At 42.3% G+C, this 22,208-nt stretch overlaps 1 long non-coding RNA gene and 1 pseudogene across 2 annotated transcripts in view; one reads left to right on the top strand and one right to left on the bottom strand.

Annotated features, from left to right (window-relative positions):
* The window catches only part of LOC311633794, a 96,746-nt gene that overhangs the window by 47,892 nt on the left and 26,646 nt on the right, over positions 1 to 22,208 (bottom strand). The window lies entirely within an intron of this gene.
* LOC311612271 (integrin beta-1-binding protein 1-like) lies at positions 5,853 to 6,509 on the top strand (annotated as a pseudogene). Its single transcript has one exon. The product of its transcript is annotated as an integrin beta-1-binding protein 1-like (transcript).

Here is a 22,208-nt window from a genome sequence, read left to right as displayed (position 1 = left end):
GTAAGTAGAAGGAAGGAAATAACAAAAATCAGAGCACAGATAAATGACACAGAGACCAAAGAAACAATACATAAGATCAACAAAACCAAGAGCTGGTTCTTTGAAAGGATAAACAAGATAGATGGACCTCTAGCCAGACTAACCAAGAAACAAAGAGAGAGGACCCAAATAAACAAAATCAGAAATGAAAGAGGTGAAATAACAACAGACCCCACCGAAATACAACGGATTGTTACAAAATACTATCAACAACTCTACTCCAACAAACTGAACAACCTGGAGGAAATGGACATATTCCTAGAAAAATATAATCTTCCAAAACTCAATCAGGAAGAATCTAAAAATCTCAATAAACCAGTGACTTAGGAAGAAATTTAAACAGTCATCAAAAAGCTTCCAGCAAACAAAAGCCCAGGGCCAGATGGCTTCAAAGGAGAGTTTTACCAAACATTCAAGGAAGAACTAAAAACTATCCTCCTCCTCAGACTATTCCAAAAAATCCAAGAGGAAGGAACACTTCCAAATTCCTTCTATGAAGCCCGCATCACCCTAATACCAAAACCAGATAAAGACAACTCAATGAAAGAGAATTACAGGCCAATATCCCTCATGAAGATAGATGCCAAAATCCTCAACAAAATTCTAGCAAATTGACTCCAGAAGAACATCACAAAGATCATACACCACGACCAAGTAGGATTTATTCCAGGAATGCAAGGATGGTACAATATCCGCAAATCAATAAACGTGATACATCACATAAACAAATTGGAAGATAAAAAACATATAGTCATATCAATTGATGCAGAAAAAGCATTCGATAAAATCCAACACCCTTTTCTGATAAAAACTCTTAACAAGGTGGGAGTACAAGGATCATACCTCAACATAATAAAAGCTATATATGATAAACCCACAGCCATTATACTCAATGGGCAAAAACTAAAACCATTCCCTCTAAGAACAGGAACAAGACAGGGATGCCCACTCTCACCACTCCTGTTTGACATAGTACTGGAAGTACTAGCCATTGCAATTAGACAAGAGGAGGAAATAAAAGGCATCCAAATTGGAAAAGAAGAAGTAAAGTTATCCTTATTTGCAGATGACATGATATTGTACATAAAAAACCCAAAAGACTCCATTAAAAAACTAATTGACTTAATAAACGAATTTGGCAATGTAGCAGGATACAAAATTAATGCCAAGAAATCCATGGCTTTTCTATACACCAACAGAGAAACTGCAGAAACAGAGACTAAAAAAGCAATTCCATTTACCATCGCACCAAAAAAATTAAGATACCTAGGAATAAATTTAACTAAGGATGTAAAGGACCTATATGCGGAAAACTACACAACACTGAAAAAAGAGATAGAGGAAGATGTAAGGAGATGGCAGAACATACCATGTTCATGGATTGGTAGGATCAACATCATCAAAATGTCCATACTTCCTAAAGCAATCTATAGGTTCAATGCACTCCCCATTAAAATACCAATGACATATTTCACCGACCTAGAAAGAACTCTCCAAAAGTTCATTTGGAACAATAAAAGACCCCGAATAGCCACAGCAATCCTGAGAAAGAAGAGTAAAGTAGGAGGGATCTCAATACCAGACTTCAAACTATATTACAAAGCCACTATTCTCAAAACAGCCTGGTACTGGCACAAGAACAGACATATAGATCAATGGAATCGAATCGAGAACCCAGACATCAACCCAAATCACTATGCTCAATTAATATTTGACAAAGGAGGCACGAATATACAATGGAGTCAAGACAGTTTCTTCAATAAATGGTGTTGGGAAAATTGGACAGACACATGCAAAAGAATGAAACTAGATCACCAACTTACACCATTCACAAAAATAAACTCAAAATGGATACAGGACTTAAGCATCAGACGGGAAACCATAAAAATACTAGAAGCATCCACAGGCAGCAAAATCTCAGACGTATGCCAAAAGAACTTCTTCACTGATACTACCCCTAAGGAAACGGAAGCTAAAGAGAAAATAAACAAATGGGACTACAGCAAAATAAAAAGCTTTTTTACAGCAAAAGAAACCATCAACAAAACAACAAGAAAGCCCACAGTGTGGGAGAACATATTTGCAAATGATACCACTGATAAAGGTTTAATCTCCAACATCTACAAACAGCTTATACAACTAAATAAAAGGAAGATAAATAATCCAATTAAAAAATGGGCAATGGACCTAAATAGAACATTTTCAAAAGAAGACAGAAGGAAGGCCAAAAGGCACATGAAAACATGCTCAAAGTCACTAATTATCCGAGAGATGCAAATCAAAACAACAATGCGGTACCATCTCACACCTATCAGAATGGCCAACATCAACAAATCAACAAACGACCAGTGTTGGCAAGGTTGCAGAGAAAAAGGAACCCTTGTGCACTGCTGGTGGGAATGCAGACTGGTGCAACCACTGTGGAGAACAGTGTGGAGTTTCCTCAAAAAACTGAAAATGGAACTCCCATTTGACCCAGTAATCCCACTTCTAGGAATATATCCCAAGAATCTAGAAACACCAATCAGAAAGGATATATGCACCCCTATGTTTATAGCAGCACAATCTACAATAGCCAGAATTTGGAAACAGCCTAAGTGTCCGTCAGCAGATGATTGGATCCAAAAACTATGGTACACCTACACAATGGAATACTATGCTGCCATAAAAAAGAAGGAATCCTCATCATTTGCAGCAACCTGAATGGAATTGGAGAACATCATGCTGAGTGAAATAAGCCAATCAATGAAAGAGAAACACCACATGACCTCACTCATTTGTGGATAATAAAGAGCATTATAAACTGATGAACCAAAAGATAGATATAGAGACAGTATATCAACAAGTAGACTGTCAAATTACAGCGGGGAGGGGAGGAAGATCTGGGGGAGATAATAGATCAACCGAAGGTCTTTTATACATGCATATACGTACAACCAATGGATACAAAACTCTGGGGAGGGAGGGGATGTATGGGAGGGAGGGAGGGGGGCAAAAAAAAATCAATAAAATATATTTTTAAAAAAATGTGGATGCCATAAAATTAAAAAGGGATGTATTTTAATTCTTAAATCACCATCATCATTGCTAAAATAAGAGTTCTTATTAAAATTTTATAATACTAACATGTGATGTAATGATATTAATAAAAATTCCAGCTTAAAAGCCACAAAAAAAAAAGTAAAACTGTCATTAGTTGCAGTTGACATGATATTGTACATAAAAAACCCTAAAGGCTCTATCAAAAAAAAAAGACTAGACTTAATAAATGAATTTGGCAATGTAGCAGATACAAAATTAACACCCAGAAATCTATGGCTTTTTTTCATTATAACAACAAAAATTAAGATACCTAAGAATAAATTTAACAAGAAGGTAAAATACCTCTACTAAGAAAACTATAGGACATTGAAAGAAGAGATAGAGGAAGACATAAACAAATTGAAGAATATACTGTGTTCATGGGTTGGTAGAATCAATATAATTAAAATTTCCATACTATCCAACCAATCTATAGATTCCTTGCAATCCCCATTAAAATACTAACAACATATTTCACAGTCCTAGGACAAACTCTCTAAAAATTCATGTGGAATAAAAAAAGACCCTGAATAGCCACAGCAATCCTGAGAAAGAAGAACAAAATTGAAGGGGTCACAATAACAGCTATAGTACAAGCCACTGTTCTCAAAATGGCATGCTACAGTCACAAGAACAGACATATAGACCAATGGAACAGAGCAGAGAACCCAGAGATCAACCCAAGCATTATGTTCAATTAATATTTGACAAAGGAGGCAAGAGAATACAATGGAGTCAAGACAATCTCTTCAATAAACGGTGCTGGAAAAATTGGTCAGGTACATGCAAAAAAATGAAACTAAACCATCAACTTGGATAATGCACCAAAATAAACTCAAAATGGATAAAGGACTTACATGTAAGGTGGGAAACCATAAAAATATTAGAAGAATCCATAGGCAGCAAAATATCAGACATATGTCATAGCAATATCTTTATCGGTACAGTTCCTAGGACAATGGAAACTAAGAATAAAATGAACAAATGGGACTACATCAAAATAAAAAGCTTCTGCACAGCAAAAGAAGCCAAACCATCAACAAAACAAGAAAGCCCACTGCGTGGGAGAACATATTTGCCTAACCGACAAAGGTTTAATCTCCAAAATTTATAGGGAATTCATACAATTTAACAAAATGAAGATAAACAATCCAATCAAAAAATGGGTAAAGGACCTAAATAGACACTTCAGAAGAGAACTAACAGAAGGACAAGAAACATATGAGAACATGCTCAAAGTTGCTAAGTATCTGAGAGATGCAAATCAAAATGACAATGAGGCACCATTTCACACCTGTCAAAATGGGTATCATTAACAAATCAACAAAAGACAAATGCTGGCAAGGATGTGGAGAAAAATGAACCCCTGTGCACTGCTGGTGGGAATGCAGTCTGGTGCAGCCTTTGTGGAAAACAGTATGGAATTTCCTCAAAAAATTAAAAATGAAACTTCATTTGACCCAGTAACCCCTCTTCTAGGAATATATCCAAAAAAAAAAAAATCAGAAACAACGATCAGAAAGGATATATACTAGTACACCCCTATGTTTATAGCAGCACAATTTACAATAGCTAAGACTTGAAAAAAGCATAAGTGCTTATAGGCAGATGTGTGGATTCAAAAACAATGGAATACCAGACTGTAGTAAAAAGGAACTCTTATCGAAACAGCATGGATGGACCTGGAGAGCATTATGCTAAGTGAAATAAGCCAGTCAAGGAAATACAAATATCACATGATCTCACTCATTTGTGGAAAATAAAGAAAAGCATAAACTGATGATCAAAAACAGATCCAGAGTCAGAGAAACATCGAACAGACCATCCAACCTCAGAGGGAAAGCAGGGGAGTGGGTGTGAGTAAGAGCAACCAAAGGACTTGTATGCATGCATATAAGTATAACCCATGTACACAGACAGGAGGGGGTGAGGGCATATGCTGGGGGATAGGGTGCAGGGGAGAGGTTAATGGGGTGGGGGGAGAAAAGAGACATGTATTATACTTTAAACAAAAAAGAATTTTTTAAAAATAAAAAGTTCCTGCACAGCAAAAGAAACCATCAACCAGATGAAGAGAGAGCTCACTGCATAGGAAAATATACACTGAGTGGCCACAGATTATTATAATCTCTGAAAGCATTATAATCTGACCAGATTATTATGTGTGCAGAGATCATAATAATCTGGCCACTCAGTGTATTTGCCAGTGATACATTTGATAAGGGGTTAATTTCCAAAATATATAAGGAACTCGTACAATTTAACACAAGAAAAACAATACAATATAAAAATGGGCAAAGGACCTAAATAGACACTTTTCCAAAGTGGGCATCCAGATGGCTGAGAGACATATGAAAAAATGCTCAATGTTACTGATCATCAGAGAGATGCAAATTAAGATGACAATGAGTCATCTCCTCACACTTGCCAGAATGGCTACCACAAACAAGTGCAGACAAAGATGTGGAAAAAAGGGACCCTAGTATACTCCTTGTGAGAACGCAAACTGATGCAGCCACTGTGGAAAACAGTGTGTAGTTTCCTCAAAAAATTAAACATGGAATTGCATTTGACCCAGTGATCCCACTTCTAGGAATATAGCCTAAGAAACCCCAAACATGAGTGGCTGCCCCCGCGCAGGCTGCGAGGCAGTGGGTGTCCGACCACAGATGACCCCAGGGATGGGCCAGCAGCTGTGAGGGGAGCTCCTCTAGACCAAGCTCTAGTGAAACATGTTTCAGAAAGGCAAAAAGCGACACAGTAGTAGCAGCTCCCAAAGTAGCGAGATCAGTACTAAGAGCAAATCTGTAGACTCCAGCCTCAGGGGCCTTTCTCGGTCCAGCACTGTGGCCAGACTCAACAGGGACTCCATTAAAAGCTCAGGACAAAACAATAGCAACTTGGACGCCTGTGTGGAATTCCGAACAATATACGTCTGTGCCATTGAGAAACTGAAACCCTCTATAGGAGAAAGTCTTGAAGAGCCACTGGACCTGATAAATTACATCGATGTTGCCCAGCCAGATGGCAAGTTGCCTTTCGTTCCCCTGGAGGAAGAGTTTAGCATGGGAGTTTCTAACTATGGCATCAAAGTATCCACATCGGATCAGTATGACGTGTTGACAGGCAGGCCCTCTACCTGATCATCCAGATGGTGTGCTATGAGGATGGCCGGGAGGGCAGGGAATAGCCTGCTGGCTCTAAAGACCACTGATCCCAGCAGCGAGGAGGTCAGCCTGTGGGTGTACCAGTGTAGCAGCCTAGAACAAGCACAAGCCATCTGCAGGGTTCTGTTCACCGCTTTTGACTCCGTGTTGACAGCTGAGAAGGCATCAATCTGCCGCCAGCAAAAGTCTGCATCAGGGAAGGAAGGTTCAGCTGTTTCCTAAACTGGTTTTCAATCTGCTGCGCTAAAATTGAAAAGTACACAGTGACCCCTTGTTCTAGATTTTCTGGGAAGAAAATGCAACGCATAAAACATTGATAATTTGTTTTTCTAATAAAATGTGTCTTATTAAAAAGAAAGAAGGAAGGAAGGGAAGGAGGGAGGGAGGGAGGGAGGGAGGGAGGGAGGGAGGGAGGGAGGGAGGGAGGAACCCAAAACCCCAATCAGAAATAATATATGCACCCCTATGTTCAAAGCAGCACAATTTACAATAGCTAAAATCTGGAAACAGCCTAAATGCTCATCAGTAGATGAGTGGATAAAAAAAGCTGTGGTACATTTACACAATGGAATTCTATGAACCTGTAAAAAATAAGTATCTCTTACCCTTTGAGATAGCATGGAGGAAACTAGAGATTATTGTGCTAAGCAAAATAAGCCAGTCAGGGAAATACAAATATCACATGATCTCACTTATATGTGGAATTTAATAATCAAAATAAGCAGATGAATAAAATAGATCCAGAGGTATTAAAACATGGAACAGACTTGAATCTCAAGGGAATAAGGGAGGGGGGTTGGAAGAGATTAACCAAAGAACTTATATGAATATATGCATTACCCATAGACACAGACAAAAAAAAAAAACAAACACCAGAAAACAAAACAAAAACAAAAAACCCACCTCATATCTGTTAGAGTAGCTATTTACAAGACAAGTGTTGGAAAGGTTGTGGAGAAAAAGATACCCTCACTCGTTGTTGGTGGGAATTTAAACTGGTACAGTCACCATAGGAAACATGGTGGTTCCTCAAAAAACAAACAAACAAACAAACAAACAAAAAACTAGAGATGCCATATGGCCTAGCAATTTCTCCTCTGGGAATCTATCAAAATTATTCGCAATGATATATGCACCCCTACGTTCATTGCAGCATTATTCACAGTGGCCAAGACATGAAAACAGCCAAAGTGTCCTTCAATAAAGAATTAGATAAAGAAGATGTGGTACAGATGTACTATAGAATATTACTTAGTCATTAGGAAAGATGAAATAGAGCCATTTGTGACAACATGAATGGGCCTTGAGAATAATATGCTAAGTGAAATAAGTCAGTCAGAAAAAGCTAAGAGCCATATAATTTTATTTATGTGTGGGAAATAAAACTGAAACTTATAGACACAGACACCAGTACGGTGGCTAGCCAAGAGAAAAGGGCAGATAGGGGGAGTAAAGGATAAAGGGGGCCAAATATATGATGATGGAATAGGATTTGACTTTGAGTAGTGGCACACAGATCATGTATCATAGAAATGTACACTTGAAATCTACATGATCTTATTAACCAACTAGAGGCCTGGTGAATGAAAATTCATGCACTGGACGGTGGGTGGGGGGGTGTAGGATGGGGGGGAGGCCCTCAGGCCGGCCTGCCTCCTCTCACAGTCTGGGAGCCGCAGGGGCAGGAGGTGACCCAGTAATCAGGGGAAGGTGACACATCATCAAACCTCTGTTGCTGCCACTGCCACCAGGGCAAGCTTTGGCCGGCCCTAGTTACCTGAGCCTTGGGAAGTCCTGGGAGGCTGGGCAGCCACCATCTGAGGCTTGCCTGTGCCACAGACCGGCCCTGGGCAGCTGCGGATTCGACATCTGAGGCTTGCTAGCACCTTGGGCATCAGCTGGGCACCATTCAAGGCTTGCCTGCGCCGTGAGCTGGCCCTAGGTGGCTGGGGGGCTAAGGGGACTGGGAACTCCAGAGGCAGGTGTACAGAGCAGCCAGACCCACCTGGGGGTGAACCCAGGCTTGCCACACACATGCCACCACAGCACGGCTGAGGGGACTAGGCACCACCATCTTGTGGCTATGAGCGCCACAATCTTTGAAGGCAGGGCAGTCAATTAACATATTCCCTCCTTATTGGCTGTGGGTGCCACCATATTTGAGGGCGGGGCGGTCAATTAGCATATTCCCTCCTAATTGGCTGTGGCTACCACCATCTTTGTGATGGTGTGAGAGTCAATTAGCATACTCCTCCTTTATTAGATAGGTCCAGTCACAAAATTTGTGCACGGGGTGGAGGTATCCCTCACCCAGCATGCATCCTCTCCAATCTGGATACCCTCAAGGGATGTCTAACTGCCTGTGTAGGCCCAATCTAGGTGATATTGGGTCGAAATGGGCAGTAGGACATCACTCTCACAATCCAGGACCACTGGCCCCAACTGCTCACCTGTCTGTCTGCCTGATTGCCCCTAACCGCTTCTGCCTGCCAGCCTGTTCACCCTCTAACCACTCCCCTACCAGACTTATCAACACCTAACTGCTCCCCTGATTGCTCCCAACTGCCCTCCCCGGCTGGCCTGGTTGCCCCATTACCCACCCCAGCTGGCCTGGTCACCCCTAACTGCCCTTTCCTGCAGGCTTGGTCCCTCCCCCACTGCCTTCCCCTGGTGGTTATTTTGTGGTGGCCATCTTGTGTCCACATGGGGGTGGCCATCTTGTATGTTGGAGTGATGTTCAATTTGCATATTGCCTCTTTATTATATAAGACATCATCCCAATAACTTTAATTTTAAAAACAGCCAGAGGAAAATAATGCATTACATATAGGGGAACAACAATTAAAATGACTGCAGATTTCTAATCAGAAACCATGGAAGCCAGATGGCAGTGGAACAGCATTGCTAAAGTTCTGAAATAAAAGACTGCCAACCCAGAATTCTCTATCTCATGAAAAAATATATATTTTAGAACAAAAGAAAAACATTTTTAGATGTAGGAAAATTAAGAGAATTTATTACCAACATGCCAGCTCTATAAGAAATGCTAGAGGAAGTTCTTAATAAAGAAAAATGATACTAGAAACTTGGAACTAAAAGAAGAAAAATAAAAATGATAAATAATGGACTATTTTCAACTTCTTAAGTACTTTAAAATGTATATGACTATTGAAAGTAAAAATGATAACTTTGTTTAATGGATATTTCAATGCATATAGATATGCCACCTATAACAAGTACAACATAAAGAGAGGAGGGAAAAGGGACCTGTATGGCTGCAGATCCAGAACCTGGCAACCCTTTCACACTAATACCTTGCTGATGAAATCAATAAGAGTTTGTTTAAAATGTTCATTAAAGTCAACCTAAGGAATGCTGATTGTTTGCTTTTTTAGTTATTGAAAATTCTAAAGTTAATTCTAAGAATTAAAAATTCAAATTACTTGGGGAAAAAATGTATGGCTTTGGTAATAGAAGGCCTGAGGCATGGATTAGCACAATTTAAAACATAAAGAGGCCATCAAGAGTGCTAATGTTGCTAAGGGTGTGAAAGTGCTCACAAAACAAGAACAATAGGCAATTAAAGAGGCAGAGAAAAATATTGTTGATATGAGTAAATGAAAAGCAGTTAGCTTATAACAGCATTTTGTAGCCTGGGATGGAGGCCTAGGCTGCTAGGGCAGATGGAAAGCTTTGCTTCCTCTGTTGCCTGGGAAACCAAAACCTCCCTCCTGCTCTCTGTGGCTGTAGCCATCTTGGTTGGGTTTATTTGCATACTCGCTCTGATTGGCTGGTGGGCGTGGCTGGTGGGTGTGGCTGAGTGATGGTTAATTTGCATATTGCTATTTTATATTTTATTAGGTAGGATATTAGTGCCCTGGTGCACAAAATTCATACATGAGGATTGGGGGGCGGGTGTCCTTCGGCCTCACCTGCACCCTCTCCAATCTGGGATCCTTTTTGCAATCCAGAACCACTGGCTCCTAAGCACTCACCTGCCTGCCTGCTTGATGCCCTTAACTGCTCCCCTGCCAGCCTGATGGCCCTAACTGCTCTCCCCTCCTTGTCTGATCCCCCTAACTGCCTATCTGCTGTCCCCTCCTTGCCTAAACCCCCTAATTGCCTATGTGCGCTCCCTTCCTCTCCACACCTTCAGACCCTGGAACAGGAGTGCTGAGAGCTCTCTGCAGAGGCCCCACCCCTGTACTGACACCCCCCTCCAGGCCGGGCGGTGTGGAGGACCTGTGCGCGCTTCCTCTGTGGGGGGCAGCACAGCCCATCTTGATGTCCCCCTCCAGCCTCATGTCCCAGTGATACAAGTCTTCACCCCTGTCCCTGCCCACCAGCTCCTGTGTGCGCGCACCTTTGACCAGTCATGACTGGGACACCGTTAGGACCAATTATCATATTACCTCTTTATATAGATATGTGTTTATATGCATATTTGTGGGTTGCTGGTGTTTCTGAGGGTCTGAATCTGTTTAAAAATGAATACTAGGTTCCTCATTAGCGCAGTAGGTAGCGCGTCAGTCTCATAAAAATGAATACTGAAACATGTGGTCCTGCTTGTGTACTCCTAAATTTGAGGGATATTTTGTATCAATATGGAACTTTAACACAGGAGAATGAGTGATGGCATGAACATTTGTGCAGAGATACCCGTGCCTGAGGCAATTTGGGATGGGTGCTGGGAGCTCTTGAGTACCTTGGCCACTTGCTCTTCATATGAAGAAGCCTCCTGCTGGATCTGGCCTTGCTGCCTCATCTGCATTGGAGGGTCAAATGAGGGCCCTTAACCAAACAGCCATCTGAGGTCAGCAGCAGCCCCAGGGATCACAGTTGTGCCAGTTGTCCTCACTGCCTAGCCCAGGAGGCCACAGAAGGTGAAAAGGGCTGCCTGAGGCTGGAGGATCCCAAAATAGGGTTTCTTATGGGTTCAAGGTTAACCTGGATGTGTTCTGGAGCAAATGACAACACAGACAACTGTGCCAAATACTATGTGCTAAGCACTTTAGACATTATTTAAACATCACAACAATACTATGAAGTAGTATCACTACCCATTTTACAGATAAGAAAAAAGAGTCTGGATCACACAACAAATAACTTGTAAGACTTGGATCTTTTACAGATCATCCTGGAAAGAGCGGAGAATGGGTCTCATTTCCCCCTAAACCACCACTTCAAACAGGTCAGTTTGGCTTGATGGAGACAAACATTCATTTCAGAGAAAAAGCTTTACCCGCCCCCTCTGGATTTAAGATCTAAGACTTCTGTGGGGACCAAGGGGGAGGTGGGAAGAGGGAAATGATTGTGTCTTTCCCAGGGAGCCACTGATGTTCCTGGAGCCCAGGCTTGGGAGTGTCCCCTGGCTTGCTCTGTGGCTTCCCCAAGAGGCCTGCTTTGCAGCTCCCTAGAGATCAGGCTGCAGGAAAACGACTCAGGTGACATTGTCAGAGGTGGTCCTGGACACCACGGCTGCTCTTACTGTGCTGGGAAACTGTTCAGTCTTTCCTTCTCTGATGTAAGTAGCAGAGAAAATACATTATTTTTTCATTAAAAATTCATTTTGTAACAAATAGCCTTCAGAGATGTAATTAGCCTCATTATTTCTCTCCATTAGCAGTCCCTGGAGTTTGCTGGAATTTCTTATCCGTTTCTCCCTCCATTTCACTCTTTCCATCCTCGTTATCAGCTAGGTTGTAACACTTCCCCTCTCCCTCTTCTGACCATCACCACTTGTTCTGGTTGGGACTGAACAACTATTTGAATATCTGGAGAAAGAGTTATAGCGAACTACCTCCTCCCTGCTGGACATGGGATCACAGTCTCCTGAAGCAGCAAGGGTTTGAAGGTGCCTATTTCTGCCAACAGGACTCCAAGGGGAGCTCCATGTGATACAAAGGCATCCTGGCTAGTGGCAAAGCTCAGTAGAGCTAGGAGGTTACTGACTCCTCTACTTACTGGCTAAGTGATCCCAAGCAAGTAATGCAATCTCTGTGACCTGTTCTTTTTCCAGAGTGGTCAGGGTTGGCATTGACATATGTAAAGCACTTCACCTGAGATATATAGCAAATGCCCAGTAGAAGGTAGCTGTGGTTGGGCAAGAGGGGGTTTCTGGGGACCAAATAAGCAATAGACATGATAGCAGTAAAGACTCAGACTGAGCTTGGTGAGAGTCAGAACCACACACATGGTGGTTCCCCAGGAGCCTGGACTGAGGGAAAGGAATCAGGAGAACCACAATGAAGGAGCAAGATCCTTTCAGAGCAGGAGGGAGCATGTGGAGGTGCAGCCTCAGCTGAGTGCCTCCCTTTTGCTGACTGTGGTGGCTTCTTCTCAGAGTTGCTCCTCTGGTTATTTCTGGTTTCAGTGACAGCTGGATGGAAGGTGACAGAGAGGAAGTGGGGAGCAAGTGAGAGCTTCCTAAGATGATGGAGATGGTCCAAAATGCAGCAACTAAAACCCAGTGGCATTCCAACTAGCTCAGGGGATTCAGGGTGGCTGGGCTAGCTATTGCTCTGGGGAACTCCAACTGTGTCCAGCCCGCCTCCCTGCTCTTCTCCCACTGGTGACAGATGATGTGAGGCTGTCTCCAGCATCATCAGAAATGCCGAGCTCAGAGGGGGTGAGGGAGGAAAACTTGCTGCTGAATATAAGCTGGCCCTGGCTCACACCATGAGAGCCAAAGAGGAAAGCAGAGCTTTGGCACAGATGATCATTAGTACTTCTCTATGAAATAAAATCACAAAGTGCAGCATTTCAACCTAGAACTAAGTGCCCCAGACTTAGACTATCAAGGGTAGGTGTCCTTTGAAGGGGGCTCACTGATAACTGTTACAGGGACACAAAATCATTTCGTGTTGTGCCAACATGAAGGGAACAGAAGTGAACTCAGTTTCTAACAATGGGCTCATCTTTCTTTTGTGGTGATCTTGGCCTAAGTTCCTGGAGAAATGCAGAGAAACCACAGCTGAGCTTTGAACTTTGCATGATGGAGGCAGGCAGAACTCGGTTCATAAGTAGTTCATAAAGATGTTATGGATAATGTCTTGGGCATTAATAGCACTAATGGTGATGCTGAGGTTCATAGTTTCTCCCATGCAGTTAATTCTTAGTTGTTAACATAATTCGTGTGGAAGAACAGAGGCATAGATCATCCCAAATGGCAAGTAATGCCCACTCCTCGCCTCCTGCTCTGGGGCATTTGCTTTGGACACTTCTTAAGGACCTTAGAATGAAGGCACCCTGTGCGGGAGGTAGTTCTGTCCTTTCTCCACCTCCTCCCTACTCAAAGCCACTTCACCTCCTGTTCTGTGAAGACCTGGGGGCAGCAGATGAAGGGGAAAAGGCTAAATGCTTTCCTGGGTTGGGATGGAGTAGTGGAGGGAGGCAGAGAACACAGCATTTTTATTTAAAAGGCCTCCTGCAGTGCCAGAAACTTTCAGGATAGGACAGTAAATGAGACAATTGTGGCCACTGGAGACTTCCATATGGACACTGATTCATGATATCAACAGGAATGTGAAAGCCAGAGGCCAACACCTTCTGATGTCATGGCTGGGTACCGATAGCTAAGGAGGGAGAAACATCCAAATTTGAGGTCAGAGTCCAATTCCAACTCCAAGCTTCTAATTTAAATTTGGTTGGTCTAATTACTGTCTTCTCCTAACAGTTAAAACTTTAGAGCCAGATGACTTCCACAGCCGGTACCTGAGTAGAAATGCAAGTGATGCTTACGGTGGAGAACTGGTGATGTTGGAGACAAGAGGAGCCATCTCTTCTGTATCATTCGACAAATACTGAGCACCAGTGCCAGGCAGTCGGAAAAGTACAAAAATCAGACATTGACCCTGGTGGGAAAGCACTCAGGGCCTCCATATAGAAATCTCTGTAATACACACAGAGAAGGTGAGATCTGAGAGCTTCACTTATTTTTCCATTCATTTAAGTCCTTTATTCAGTCACTGGGGCATTTTCTTAAGTGCTCTGGATATAAAGGTAAATTAAACTGGTCTCTACAATCTGGAGCTACCATTTAAATACTGAATTGTAGTCACCTAGAAGCTTTTCAAAATATAGTTCCCAGGCCCCAGCCCAGATGTCCTGATTCTGAATGTCTGGAAGCTTCACTGAAGAGATCTGAAGCTTCAATTCTAGATTTCTTCAGGTTTGAGCCCTGGTCTTGTGGGATAACAAGTGAAGAGACTCTAGAGGTGGGAGAGCCAGAGATAGAGAAAGGCTTCCTGGCCCACCTCTGTCAGGAAGCCTTCCCTGACCACTCTACCATACCCTAGGACATGGTCTGCATATCTTGACTCCATCCTTCTGTAGGTACTGCAGTTTTCCTAGATGACTGGTATGCTTAGTCCCCATGGCTCCAGGATGTGTCATACCTTTGATGCTGAGAACTCTGATGTTCCAAGGTCATTGTGACAAGGGTTCTAGGAGCCTTGTGACACACAGCTGGCTGGTTCTGTTCAAGTGTGGGAGGTCAGGAGAGACCCAGTTCCCCCTGGGAATGCAACTCATCCCCCAAAATGAAGATCACTTTCCCTACTAACTAAGCATCATTTAAAGCTAGAAGTAAACTCTGGGTAGAGCGTTAGAGGGTGCTTTGAAGACAACCAGCAGGAGCCATGACCACCCTCTCTCCCGAAAACAGCCTCTCTGCCAGGCTGTCGGCCTCCTTCATCCTGGTGCGTGTTCTTCATAAGCTCCAAGTCCCTCCCTCCCCAATCTCTGGTTTGTATTAAGCCATTTTCCCCCCCGCAGGCTGGGAAAGACTGAAACTGTGAGCTGACCTAGAAGGGTAGGTTGTACCTTGGTCTCACCATCAGCACCAACAACAGGACTGAGAAGCACAGGTCACCTTTCACCCTTCTCTCTAAACTAGTGTTACCTTTTCCTCATTTGTGACATTCTAACTAATGGGGTTTAGGTTTGCAAGTTCAGTCTTAAAGATGCTGATTAATTTTCTTTGGTGCTATTGACAACAATTTTGTTATGCTGCCACCAGGTGGCAGTAATGCTTTTGTTAGTGGTGCTTATAAGCCTAGCTAGTAAGATAGATTAATTCATTAGAAGTCAGCTTCAGTCGTAAAAATTGTCCACACGGTATATTTTTCAAAATTATAGTAACTAATTATAATTTCAAGTCTTGATAATTATAATTATTAAGAGAGGGATAAAAGAGTAGAAATCCAAAAATGGGCACCCTTCTCCCTGAATTTTAAATGTTACTGCTTCATTGCAGATTATTAACGGGCCTTGATTTGAATTTTCTTCATATGTTTCTTCATTTCTCTGAACTTCAAGGAAGATAATAAAACAACACGTTTTCACATAGAATCTATATTGTATAGTGACTATTCTAAATGCTTTATAGCCACTTATCATAACTTTATAAGATGGATGATACTATTCATTTTATAAATGAAAACGTTGAGGCAGAGAGTAAATAAACCTGCCTATACAGCTACTAAGTGGCAGAGGTGGTATTTAGATGTAGACAGTAGGTTACAGAGTCCATTTTCTTCCCCCCGCCCCCCCTCATTGATCTTTAGAGAAAGCAGAAGGGAGGGAGGGGAGAGAAAGAGAGAGAGAGAAACATCAATGTGAAACACATATCGATTTGTTGCCTCCCACACGTTCCCTGATTGAAGCTGAGATCGAACCTGCAATCCAGGTACATGCCCTTGACTGGGAATCGAACCCAAGACCCTTCAGTGTGCAGACCTACACTAACTATTGAAAAACACAGGCTAGGGCAGGAAGTCCATCTTCTAATTCAGTGATTCTCAAGAGTGGCGCTCAAACCTGCAGCATCAACATCAATTAAGAAATGCAGATTCACTGAAACCGGTTTGGCTCAATGGATAGAGCGTCGGCTTGCGGACTGAAGGGTCCTGGGTTCGATTCGGTCAAGGGCCTATCTCTCTCCCTTCCTCTCTGTACAAATCAATAAAATATATTTAAAAAAAGAGGGGGAAAAAAAGAAATGCAGATTCTTTTGTTTTAATAAATCCTCTGGGTGATTCTGATGCACACTAACATTGAGAACCACTGTTTTAAACCATTCTGTTCATCAGCATGCTATATTGATGATATACCCTCCACATCTGGGTTATTGCTAATCACCTGCGTAACTTTCAAGTGCACTTACTTCCCCCCTCCCAATTTTAATATGCGTGCCCTCCTTGGGCCCCCCACCTCTCTCCTGGGTGAGAACCATTGACATGGTAGGCCATAATTACTGTTGGGAGTGTGTCTTGTCCTTGAAGTGAACTGGAGTGTAAAAGAGGTTAAAAATCTTAAGCAGAGTCAATGACCCTTCCCAGGCTTTCTTGAGGGATCTGTTTCTGAGTATTCAGAGGAACCGGGCATCAAAGACAATGACAGACAGTTTTTCTTACCCTCCAGTGGATTTCCTATTTTATTAGAAATACTAAAGGTTCGATGCACGAAATTTGTGCGGGGAGTGTGTGTGGGGGGTAATGTCCCTCAGCCTAGCTTGCACCCTCTTCAATCGGGGACCCATTGAGGGATGTCCGACTGCCCATTTAGGCCCGATCCCACTGGCAGTTGAACATTCCACTCACAATCCAGGACTGCTGGCTCCCAACCGCTCGCCTGCCTGCCTGGCTGATTGACCCTAACCACTTCTGCCTGGCAGCCTGATTGACACCTAACTGCTCCCCTGCCAGCCCGATTGTCCCTAACTGCCCTCCCCTACTGGCCTGGTCATCCCTAACTGTCCTCCCCTCCAGGCCTGCTCTCTCCCAACTGCTAGCCTGATTGCCCCTAACTGCCCTCCCCTGCTGGCCTGATTGTCCACAACTGCCCTCCCTTGCCAGCCATCTTGTGGCAGCCACCTTTTGTCCGCATGGGGGTGGCCATCTTTGACCACTGGGGGTGGTCATCTTGTGTGTTGGAGTGATGGCCAATTTGCATATTACCTCTTTATTATATAGGATTAGTGGAAATTCTTAACCCAAGATGAATAAGGGAAGAGAGGGTGGGGAGATGTACACCTGCAGCCATGGTCTCTGGCCACAGGAAGCCCCTTTCTTCAGGGGAAGCATGGCCAAATTTCTCAGGTTTGCTGGTGGGGAGTTTTAGCCTACTTATGCACATCATGAAGGTAGGCGATTTCCACAACTGCTCTACCTCGTAGTGTTCTTCTCAGGAGAGTAGAAAAGCAGCTACTGCATTGCTGAAGCATATCGAGCTTGGGTACAACATAGTTCCCCCTCCCTGGCCACCAGGCTATTATACCAAGATGGGTTGTTCAGGGCATTAAAGAATAGGGGAATGTGGGCAAATGAAGGTGGATTTGAGAAGCAATGGAGCTAACAGTCCTCATCACTTTGAAGGACCCCAGATACAGGCTCTATGATTTCTGGAACACATGGGTATTGTGGATGTACTAGAAAGGATAGAGGGTCCAAGATTGCGAGAGAGAGTGCAGGCCAGGCTGAGGGACCCCACTGGTGCACAATCGGGGCTAGGAAGGGACGTGGGAGATTGGCCAGCTGGGGAGAGACTGTGGGAGGACTCCAGGGTGTGTCTGGCCCATCTCACTCAGTCCCAATCAGCCAGACCCCAGTAGCAACCTAACCTAATAGTCAGAACATCTGCCCCATGGTGGTCAGTGCACATCATAGCAAACAGCTTAGCATATCATTAGCATATTACACTTTGATTGGTTGAATAACTGACTGATCAACCAGAAACTTAGCATATTGGGCTTTTATTATATAGGATTGCTTAGAAAAGTGTTTGGCCCATCACTGATGCCTTTAAGTGTTTACACTAATAAGAGAATTTAATGAATTTGTATTCACAATTAATTTTTTAATTTCTATTATTTTTATGCTTTATGATTTCATTACTTCCCTGTTGTTTTTGTATTATTAAAATGAATAGGAAGAAAAATGTATTGTTCCTATAAATCTCTAATATTTAAAGTAAAAAAATTAAACAATTTCCTGTCTCCATCTTCAAGTCAAATAAAGAAACTGAATTTTCAGTTTAAAATCTTCCACAAAGAACATTCCAGGCCTAGATGGCTTCACTGATAAGTTGTACCAAAAAGTGAGGAACAAAATAGTGGCAAGTCTTAAAAAGCTTGAAAAGCACAAATGCATTCCTACTCATCCTATAAAGTCAACATTACCCTAACATTAAAATCAAAGAAATTGCAATAAAATTATAGGCCAATATCTCTCATGAGCATGGATGGGAAAATCCTAAATAAGATTTTAGCAAATAAAATCCAATGATTTGTAGGAAGGATAATATATGATTACTAAATGGATTTATCCCATTTCTATAGAGACAGAACATCATGTAAAAAAAAAAAAAATCAAACAATCAGTCTGAAAAAACTCTCAACAAACTAGGAAGATAAGGGAACTTTCTCAATCTTTTCATTTACTCATATCAACAATATTTTTTCTGCCTCTTTAATTGCCTGTTGTTTTTGTTTTGTGAGCACTTTCACAGCCTTAGCAACATTAGCACTCTTGATGGCCTCTTTATGTTTTAAATTGTGCTAATCCATGCCTCAGGCCTTACAATTTTCTTTCCCCAAGTGATTTCAATTTTTAACTCTTAGAAACCTGAATTTTCAATAACTAAAAAAGCAAACAACCAGCATTCCTTAGCTAAGCTACAATTAACATCATATGGCATCATGAAAGCCTGAATGCTTTTCTGCTAAGATTGGGAACAAAAGAAAGATGTCTGCTCTCACTACTTTTGTTCAACATTATACCTGAGTTTCTAGCCAGTGCATGAGACAGGAAAAAGAAATAAGGCATCCAGCCTGGGAAGGAAGAAATTGTTAAACTGTCCTTGTCCACAGAAACATGATCATCTATATCAGGGTTGGCAAACTTGGTCTGTAAAGGTCAAGTAGTATTTTAGTTTTTGTGTGGTGTTTCTGTTGCAACTACTTAACTCTGCCATTATACCACAAAAACAGGTACAGACAATGCATGAATGAATGGGCATGGCTGTATGCTTTTGTTTTAACTTTATGTTAAAAAAATACAACTTGGAGGCAGATTTGGCCCATGGGTCATAGTTTCAGATCTTTGGCCTGTATAATAAGTCCCACAGAATCCATAAAACAAAAACAAAACAAAAAAACCCTACTAGAACTAATAAGTGAGTTTAGCAAGTTTCAGAATATAAGATCAACATATAAAAAATCTATTGTATATACTAACAATGAACAATTAGAAGTTGAAATTTTAAAAATAATACCTTTTACAATAACATCAAAAAAATGAAATATTTAGGGATTAATCTAACAAAATATATGAATAACCTATAACTATAACCTAAAGTCTACATAACATTACTGAGAGAAGAAATTTAAAGAGACCTAAATAAGTAAAAAAATATACTGTGTTTGTGGGTCAAAAGATTCAATAGTGTTATCAATTCTCCCTAAATTGATCTATAGATTTAATACAATCCCCATTAAAAAAAAAATCACAGCTGTCTTTATTATAGAAATTGACCACCTGACTGAAATTCATTTGGAAATGAATTCCTAAAGTCCATGCATTACCTTTTTTATAAATACTCCTATGTATTTTTTTAATTGATTTCAGAGAGGAAGAGGGACAGAGAGATAGAACCATCATTGTTGAGAGAGAATCATTGATCTCCTGCATGCCCCCAAGTGGGGACGGATCCCACAGCCCAGGCATGTGCCTTGATGGGAATTGAACCTGGGACCATTCAGTGTGCAGTCCAACGCCCTATCCAGTGAGCCGAACTGGCCAGGGCATGCATTCCCTTTTATAGTTAGGAATCTGGGACACAGCCCAGCTTTGGCTATCTCCTCCTACATCTGGTACTGCCATTGTGCACGCTGAGTTGCAGCCTCTAAGTATAGATATGAAAACATGACAGCTGTCAGAGGGGCAGAAACCTAGCTCTGATTGGCTCAGATGAGTGTCCATGCAATAGGTGCGAGGTAATGGATTCTGCTTCCCAGGGTTAAGCCAACACTTAGAATTTTTTTGTACCTTCTTGGGCCCACATGTCCTATTTTGGTTCAGAAGATAGAGAATACATAGAGAAGATAGAATGGGTCAGTCCCGGGGGAACTAATCATGAAAGGGTAAGTGGGAAATACAGCAAATAAACCATCACTGTGGTGGTCACTGCCATGGCTCCAAAGGGCAAAGGACACCAGAGCTGGATGCTGCTGGCACATGGGCTGAGACAGCTTTTTGGTTTGTATGCACTGCAGAATGTGAAACAGAAGCAGGAGGAAGGGAAGAATGCAAGGTGCAGGACCAGGGTGGCTACAAAGGGGCAGGTTCCAGTGACTGGAGCATTTAGAGAGAGGCATTCCAGGGAAGGCTGTCTTGCTTGGTGACTTTTTTACTATTCTGAAGGATCATTAAATCTATAGTTTACTACCATTCCATCAGTGTTTCTTTGGGGTGACTGCATTGGCCATTCATTGGAATGTAAGGGAAGTTGACTCTATGTTGCAAAATGAAAGGTGAAACGTTTTTCTTAAAATGTGAAAGGTTTGCCGAAACCAATTTGGCTCAGTGGATAGAGTGTCGGCCTGCAGATTGAAAAGTCCCAGGTTCGATTCCGGTCAAGGGCATGTACCTTGGTTGCGGGCACATCTCCAGTAGGGGGTGTGCAAGAGGCAGCTGGTCAATGTTTCTCTCTCATCAATGTTTCTAACTCTCTATCCCTCTCTCTTCCTTTCTGTAAAAAATCAATAAAATATATATTTTTTAAAAATGTGAAAGGTTTTAGAAAATACATTATTCATTCCATCCCTACCAAACATGGACTAGGGGAAATTATCTAAAACTTGGGCCTATGGGTTCTTTTTTTAATTTCCAGTGTTGTTTTACCATCTAATACCTTGATACTCATATGGTCAATGGACCAGCAGAGTCAGCAATCCTCTGGTAGCTTGTTAGAAATGCATCATCTTGCCCTACCCGGTTTGGTTCAGTGGACAGAGCACTGGCCTATGGACTGAAGGGTCAAGGGCACATGCCTGGGTTGTGGGGGGTCAGTCCTCAGTTGCCCCGACCTGTGGGGCACAACAACGTGGGGAGAGGGAGGACCTGTGGAGGATGAAAAGAAGGGACAGGGGCACGGAGAAATGGAGGCAAGACAAACTTCTGATCAAGCCTCAAACTTTATTTTTGGAACAGCAGCATATATACAGCAGGAACAAAGGGGGGCAGGGTTGCCTACGCAGCGGGGTATTTGACAGTGTATAATTGGTTTAGGCACTGAGTGACAAGGTGGTAAGGTATCTGGCAACACAGGATTGGCTAACTGCCAGGGCAATACTCTAACTTCTAGCTGCTAGGGCGGTGCCCTAACTTTTAGCACGGGCTCTGATTCAACCAGCGGCTGACTCTGGCTGAGTTGCCATGGGAACATTCCAAGGAGGGGCTAGCTATGGGGGAGGATCAGGAAGGGGAGTTGCAGAGATCCTCCGGAGCAAGATGTGCTAAGCGGCAGGTTATCTTTAGCTTCTGGCCAAACCCGCAGGGCACCGCATAACTTCTGCTAGAAGGAACTTAATTCTAAGATGGAGTTGTATTTTCTTAAGATGGAGTTGCTTGTCTCAACTCTGATGGCTCCCAACACTCAGTAGGGGATATGCAGGTGGCACCAATCAATGATTTTTTCTCATCATTGATGTTTCTATCTCTCTCTCCGTTCCTCTCTGAAATAAATAAAAATATTTTTTGTTTAAAAAAATGCATTTTTTTGGTCCTACCCTAGACCATCTGAGTCATAATCTGCATTTTAAAGATTCTCATGTGACTTGTTTGCAAATTTAAATTTAAGTCACATGCATGCATGTTCAGGTACATATTAATGGGAGGTCATTTCCATAAGAACTTTAACTTC

The sequence above is a fragment of the Pipistrellus hanaki genome (genome assembly GCF_964339955.1).
Source record: "Pipistrellus hanaki genome assembly, chromosome: 1".
Lineage (NCBI taxonomy): Eukaryota > Metazoa > Chordata > Mammalia > Chiroptera > Vespertilionidae > Pipistrellus > Pipistrellus hanaki.
The sequence above is the reverse complement of the archived record's forward strand: the minus strand, read 5'-3'. Positions and strand labels throughout refer to the sequence as shown.